The following is a 7632-nucleotide window of genomic DNA, read 5'->3' on the forward strand; positions in this document are numbered from 1 at the left end:
ATTTTCCCTCGGAATTTCCTCGGAATATTCCGACGGATAGATATTTCTTCGGAATTCCGTCGGTATATTCCGAGGAAATTCCGAAAAAACCCAATTTTGTGCTTCCTCGGAATTTCCTCGGAAATTCCTCGGGATATTCCGAGGATTTCATTTTCCGTCGGAATGTCCGTCAGAATACCGTTGTTTTCTTGCAGTGATAATGTAAATTGATATCATTATTCGACAAATAATATGGAACTTCATTTATGTTTTCAAAAAAAAAAATGGAACTTCATTTATTCAATATGATCATATATTGGCAACCATATTATAAGTTATATGCTTATATATTGAACTATTATTTTCTTTTTTATATGAAAATTCTAGAATCAACTAAGATAGGTGTCTCGTATGAATTTTTAAAATATAGTGGAATAAAGATAGTGTAGTTAATTACGTTGAATATATTCAAATTCATGAAGAACTTTTTTTTTTTTTTTATAAACCCAAGCATATAGATTTAAGTTGAGAATCCCATGATAAAACTCTCTGTTGGACATGTTGTTATTATACAAACTGAATATCATTTTTTGCTTCAAATATCCAGAAAACAAAAAGAAAGCCGACAACGTACGTCATTTGGTATTTCCTAGAAATCAGAATTAATATAGACGAATGTATTGTTCAATTAAAAAACCTAGCTACATACAAACATGACAAGCAACGAATGTATTCTTACGTTAAACTCTAGAACATCCAAACATCTAATTGCCAACAGACGTAATACACTTTAAGTTCTAGTGTTGAGATCTGTCTCAATTATTTTTGCTTTGGCAACCAACCATTAAATTCAAGCTTTGTGTCATGCCAAGTACATAAACCATCGAAATTTAAAATTCGGTCCTACAAAAGCTGGACCGGAATGGATGGAGTTATAAATATTGTTGGCCAAGTAGAACAATAACTTCAGATGGTTTGTTTGGCTTTTACTCCATGATAATGATGGTACCGATCCTATGGAGTCGTAACCAACTAAAATACTATATTGGACTAATCTAAGAACACCCTTATCAACAAAGTTTCTCAACTTGATATACAAAATTCACAATATTAATATAACTTAATATCAATTAGTTGTTTGATTAAAATTTATTATATAAAACAAATTCAAAACATTTATATGTCAACACATGGTAAAAAAAATTCTCAAGAATATCAAAATGTGTATTTTTTTTTATAGATATTTTTCTCTCTTCTCTTCTAATTATTATAATTTTTTTTTCTTTTTTTTGTAATTAGTTAGATACTCATTAAGTACCTCCCATTAGAGGTGGTCTAAATTGCAACACATATTCTTTTTAAAATTTTAATTATGCTAGTCTTAAAGTTATTAGGGGATTAAACCCGCGCTTCGCGCGGAATAGTTATGCTAATTTGTGTTGACTATATTGCATGTGTGTGTGTTTTCAAATAGTTTTGGTTTGCAATATATTTTTCTGTAAGCCTTTTATTATTGTGTATCAAGTCATAATTAATTAATAAGCCTTTTAAATTCTTAATTTTGCTTAGTAAGTCTTCTAAGCCTTTTAAATTCTTAATTTTGCTTAGTAAGCTACAATTATTAATTATTGTTGGTTCATATTTGTTAAAATATTATTTCATTTTAGGAATATTATATATTTGAATACTATCAATGGAAGCCAGTGGGGATCTGTGGCATATGACACACTATAGGTGCTTAGAGCATATATATGGATTGCGTTCAAAAAAATTCATTGTATATTTTCATTGTTTACTATTTCTTTTACATAAATATATATTCTTATAATTTTAACTTAAGACATTAAACAAATTTGATTATGTTTGGACTGGCACTGAGCATAAGGTTTCTCTGCTTTCAGCTCTCTTTTCAAGTGTGAAGTAAAAGTTTGGATGGTCTGTTTACTTCAAAGTATTTGAATAGCTGAAGAGAGAGGATATGTCTAATCTTTGGGCTCCTTAAACTTAAAAGTTGACTAATGTTCATGAAGTGCTTCTGTTGATCCTAGTGGCATAACTTTTTTATAACGTTAGAACTTCTTAATGTTAAGATTCAGAAATTTCTTTTTAGGTGACCTAAAATATTGGCTACCTGCACGTTTGGACTTCTTTTTGCAAGTCTAGTAAAGGTGGCTGTTATGTAAAACTTTTCATTGACTTATAATTTTGAAATTTCAAAAGGTCAACAACACAAGAAAGTTACGTTTTCCTTTCTGTAGTACGGTTGAAGCGCTAAACTTGTTCGGAAGTGTGGACTGCTTGTGAGCTTGACTAACTCAATATACATATTGGTTTTTAGTCTATCTAGCAACATGCTCGCGTTGGTTTGAGACACAATTTGAGATATGGTACTTTATGCTTATCGTAATTTATTAATTCTGGTAAATTATGGAGGATCATGTAATATTTGGGTTTAGCAAGAAATAACATACCGGTCTATAAAAATTGTGATGCAATTGATTTACTGATACTTGACTATTGGAAATCAAACACTCCCTGATGAACAGACTTATCATTTTCAGGAAAAAGAATGAGTTATTCTTGTGATTGTTTGGTAACATGGTTCAAGTCAAGTCCAATATTTTCCTCTACTAAAGTTCATGTAGCCACGGTTGCTGGTGGCTCGTATAGCTCATGTACTTATTCTTTGTGGCCTTGTAGGTTCTCTTTGTGCCTTTGCGTCTGATCGTCTCTTGCTCGTGAACCACCCTTTATTCTTTGTTTGCCTCAGGGTACTCGTATTTATTTGTTTTCTATTCAGAATATCAAAAACATACAAACACTCCAGCACAACTTAAACTCGTCAAATCTATAATTCTTGTGGACTGTCTTTAGCAAAAGGTCCATAACAAAACACACAATTCTTGGCTTTTTCTCCTTTATAGTTGTATACCTTTTATTTTCAATTTCTCATCATCGTTTCACGCCTTAGATCTCTCGGAAACATTCTCAAAGAATCAAAAAGTGATTTGTTCACTGAAAGGAACCATGACCGTCTCTCTGTTCGTCACCGTCACCGTTCGCTCACTCTGTTCAAGCGTTTCAACATCTAAGTTCCGAGAGTTTCATCTCTCCACCGAATCAGCTGCACCAACGTTTTTGTTTGAAGCTCTTTCAAGTTTATCAGCTTCTCCTCTGATGGTAAAAGACCTTTTAGATAGTAATAATATTTTAGAATCAGTGAATGAGATGAGGTTGTTGCAGCTGGGATTTCAACTATTTATAATTGTATATGAGTGTAGGCTATGTAAAAACGTTTGAGATGATGCGGAGTGAATGCAATCGTAATTGAGAGCAGGGAGAGACGTATTAAAGAGAGCAGTGAAGACCGTAACTTGAAAGGAAGAGCAACAGTGAAAATTAGGGTTTCAGATGGAAGGCTTCATAAATTCATTTGGGCTTCCAGGTTAATAATTTATTGGGCCAGAAATAAATAATTATCATTTTATACATAAAGTAGGTTTAAGATTTCAGTGTTGAAAATTTGTAGGACCCACAAATAGAAGGGGTCTAATGACGTAGACACTTTCAATGGAGAGAACCGACGGTGACGTGGAGAGGTGAAGCTCTATCATTGGCTGGAATTAATATCCTAGGTGGACACCTTAGATTTTGAGCTGTGCTTTTATTATTGTTAGATATAATACAATCTCTAGTATAATACATCGGTTATTCTCTCAATGTAATAACGTTATTAGTGTAAGATAAAATATAATAAAATTTACTGATTTCATCCGTTACACCAACATCCATATAATATGGTTGTATAGTTCAAAATTTAAACCTACGATACTTTCCATAATCTAGGTCTTGATCCAGACCTTAGATTATAGGATTGTTTTTTTTTTATTCTTAGCCTCTTAGGATAAATCATGGTGAAATAAAAACTAATATCACACTATAAGATTTGTTCACACATTCACACAAAAATCCGAAAACTATTATTTTAGCAAAGTATTTATAGATGACCATATAAATAAATTTAAAGAAAATAATATAAGATATCTGGCAAATATTTATTTCCATCAAAGTAATGATCTCAGTTCTCCATCTGTGATTCACTAGTCACTACCATAAGATCCAAAAAACTTAACAGATCCACATAATCTCTCCGTATAATCATGCGTTTTTCTAACACATTATTGCTTTTAATTCTATGTTTCCTCGTAATTACTTGGACCGTCCGTTCCGTACCACCACAACCACCGGTTCAATGCGATCAAACCGGCTGCACCGTTTCGAACACGTAAGGCGTGTGGCCTGACCGGACAAACTGCAAAGCGGCGAAAGTCGCTTACCCAACGACGGAGGAGGAGCTTATTAAAGCAGTGGCTTACGCGTCTGAGCACAATCTCAAGGTCAAAACCGTTACGAGATTCTCTGGCACCATACCTAAACTCGCTTGTCCTTCCGGTTCAGACGCAATGCTAATTAGCACGTCAAAATACAACTCGGCTATCGAAATCGAACCGGACCAGTTAACAGTCACGGCTGATTCGGGAGTTTCGTTGAGAGAGCTGATTGATAAAGTGGAAGAAGCTGCGTTTAGCTTGGCAACGTCACCGTATTGGGAAGGAGTGAGTATCCGTGGTCTGGTTAGTACTGGGTCCCACGGAAGCTCGTGGTCAGGACGAGGCGGTTCGGTTCATGACCATGTTGTCGGAATCAACCTTGTGGTTCCCGCCACTTCATCGGAAGGTTACGCAAAGGTTGTTAGTATAGAAGAAGGGAGAGATGATGAGTATCATTGGGTGTTTTAGGAGTCTCAAAGGTATCACATAACGCGTTAAAACGTTTTTTGTTTATATTCATTCCCTTTCAAAATGATTAATATTTTTAAATCCTCATATATATTAATAAAATATATTAAATTTAAATTAAAATCAATTAATTATTTTTTATAATTTTTAATAATAAAAATTTGTAATTTATAATTATTATATAATAAAGTATATTAAAAATATATATTTTTAACATTTTTTTAAAATATATATGTATACTATTTTAAACGGAGGAAGTATATTTTTTCATTTTGTTATTGTGTGCTAATCTCATTTTATAGGTGAAGCTTTCGATTGAGAAAGCATTCAAGAGAAGTATAACTTACAACTTCACGTCCGACGTGGCTCTTGAAGACATGTTCATGGAGCATGGGAAGAAGTTCGAGTTTGGAGACATAACTTGGTATCCTTCTAGAAAAACTGCGGTTTACCGTTACGATCTCCGATCACCGGACGATGTCTCCGGCAACGGAGTCAACGACTTCATTGGTTTCAGTCCAATGCTATCTTGATCTCCAAAGGGGTTCGAGCGTTAGGTTAGTTACCTTTCTCCTTTAGTAGACATCAATACAATATTCGTCTGACTAGTTTAGATGTTCAATAATTGGATTAAAAATGTTGCAGAGAAGGCACTTGAAACTAGTAAAAGCGAGAATGGGAAATGCAAGACGGCGGATACTACGTTGGCCTACAAGAAATTAACCGGGAACGGTTAAAAGAACAATGGTTTATTCTTTACCGGATATCCGGTTATTGGAACCTAAGGCAAGCTCCAAAGTTCTGGTTCTTGTCTTTTTACTTTTTTTTTTGTAACACCACTTATATTAAAAGCTCAAAGAGCATGAGAGTTTACAACTGAATCAAATGATCCCGAAAACATACTCGACGGTAGAAAGAAGCTAGAAAACAATACAAAACAACTAAAGATAGAACCATCGAAGGGCGAGTCATGCTCAGCGAAATGAAGAAATCCAAAAGGAAGCTTCACTTTTGATCCCATGGCTATTGTTCGAAAGAACAATTGATAGTCGAAAACGACGTTGATACACCTATAGGAAGAAGTTGGAATGTTGATTGGCAAGAACTTTAGGTGAGAAGCTCTAGAACCGTAGGAACCATTGAAAGTTTGAAGTCCTATCTGACTTGATATGGCGATGGGTCTACGTGCAACAACTCCGGTTTGAAGGTCGCATAGCTGACTCTGTGAAGAACCGTCGATGCTTGAGACGGCGTAATGTGATGGAGGCGCAGCAGTGATGTAGTTAGTAAATCTGGCGAGTCCACACTCTTGCACAATAGTTCCAGCGACGAGGAGATCGGGAAGGCCACAAATCCGACTTTGTGAAGAACCGTCGATGCTTGCGACAGCATAGTGTGATAGAGACGCAACGGTGAGAAAGACGTAAACAAATCTGGCGAAACAACACTCTTGCACAATAGATTCGGCGGTCACTAGGAGACAGAGATTTAACCGAAGTAGCTTAGCTCCATAGAAACCTTGGTGAGATGGGGCTGCCTTGATGTTGGGTGTATAGTAGAGGCGATGCCGAGATGAAATGATGCTCTTGACCATTATCCATAAGGGGACGCAGACTGAGATCCAACTGAGCAAAAGAACTCCAATATTACCGTATCGGAATAGAAAGCTCTCGTTGAGACCTGAGCTAAACCGCAAGTCCATTACAACACAATGAAAGTTCAAATCAAGAGATATGTCGGGTTTACGCACAGAAACGCGGCGAGTAGTGACTAACACGAGAGGGAATGGAGGAGAGGCGGAGGGTGAGAGACGAGGTAGGGGAGGTAGGCGCAAAGGGAGAGTCAATACCGTGGTGTTAAAACCGCTATGTGAACGGCGTCTCCAGATTATGGTAAGCTTCATAACTTCAACCACGGCGACTACTAGGAGATGAGGCGTGAGAGGTTGTGGTAAAGCGGATGTGTAAGAGTCGGAGGAGGAGCGGAACAGATCCTCGACGGGACGAGGTTCAGATCCGGAGCTTCCAAGTCGGACATGGGAAGCTTGGCGGCGAGAGACAGCGAACGGTGAACGGATTGAGAACTCTATCGACGAGGACAGACACCTCGAGAGGCTGAACGCGTCGGGAGACAATCTTTGGAGGTTGAAGCAAGGCGTCCGTGACATAAACGGTCGAGAAGAAACGGGACTATCCATGGACAGATCCGGTTTCAACGAGTTGCAGAGTGAAAGTCTGAAGGAGGGTAGACAGTGGCGAAGTCGGCAAGTGACCAGCGGAAGAACGAGTTCTGCAACAGAGGCTTCTTCGACGGATCTCTCTCTCGTCGACGAGTTAACACCAACAAGACCCGAAGAGAAACTGTAGACGGAACCAAAAATAGAGGAGCTTGACGACGTTGAGAAGAGGGGGCGGAGGAGGCGACGCCGACGGCCTCTCACACCGTCAACGTCGGAGATTGGACGAGATGCGGCTGTCTCGATTACTGCGCTTGGGAGTGTTTAGCTAGGGCGAACTATTTAGTGTAAACCAAGACGTTAGCCATTTTTGTTCTTGTTTTTTTACTCATCTTCATTTAGAATTGATATCTCTTGCTCGTGGGACCGGAGATATAACGGTCTTTCATTCTATGAAACGACTGCGATATTCCCCGTTTCAAGGTTTAGAGACTTTCTCCTAGACGTAAAGAAGCTACGAGACTTGAAACCAGAAAGATTTTGAGGGATAGATCTATATATAATAGCAAACCTGATTTCTTTATCTGCTGACATTATTTTTTTTTATAGGAAAAAAAATTAAAATCCAACGATCAGATTTTCTTGCTTTTTTAATCTAAAGGATATAAAGTTGTCTTC

At 37.1% G+C, this 7632-nt stretch overlaps 1 pseudogene; it reads left to right on the forward strand.

The window, feature by feature from the left end:
• Positions 1-4106: 4106 nt before the first annotated feature.
• Positions 4107-7632, forward strand: part of LOC106317684 — a 7406-nt pseudogene continuing 3880 nt past the window's right edge.

This window comes from Brassica oleracea, chromosome C9 (genome assembly GCF_000695525.1).
Source record: "Brassica oleracea var. oleracea cultivar TO1000 chromosome C9, BOL, whole genome shotgun sequence".
In the NCBI taxonomy this organism is placed as follows: domain Eukaryota; kingdom Viridiplantae; phylum Streptophyta; class Magnoliopsida; order Brassicales; family Brassicaceae; genus Brassica; species Brassica oleracea.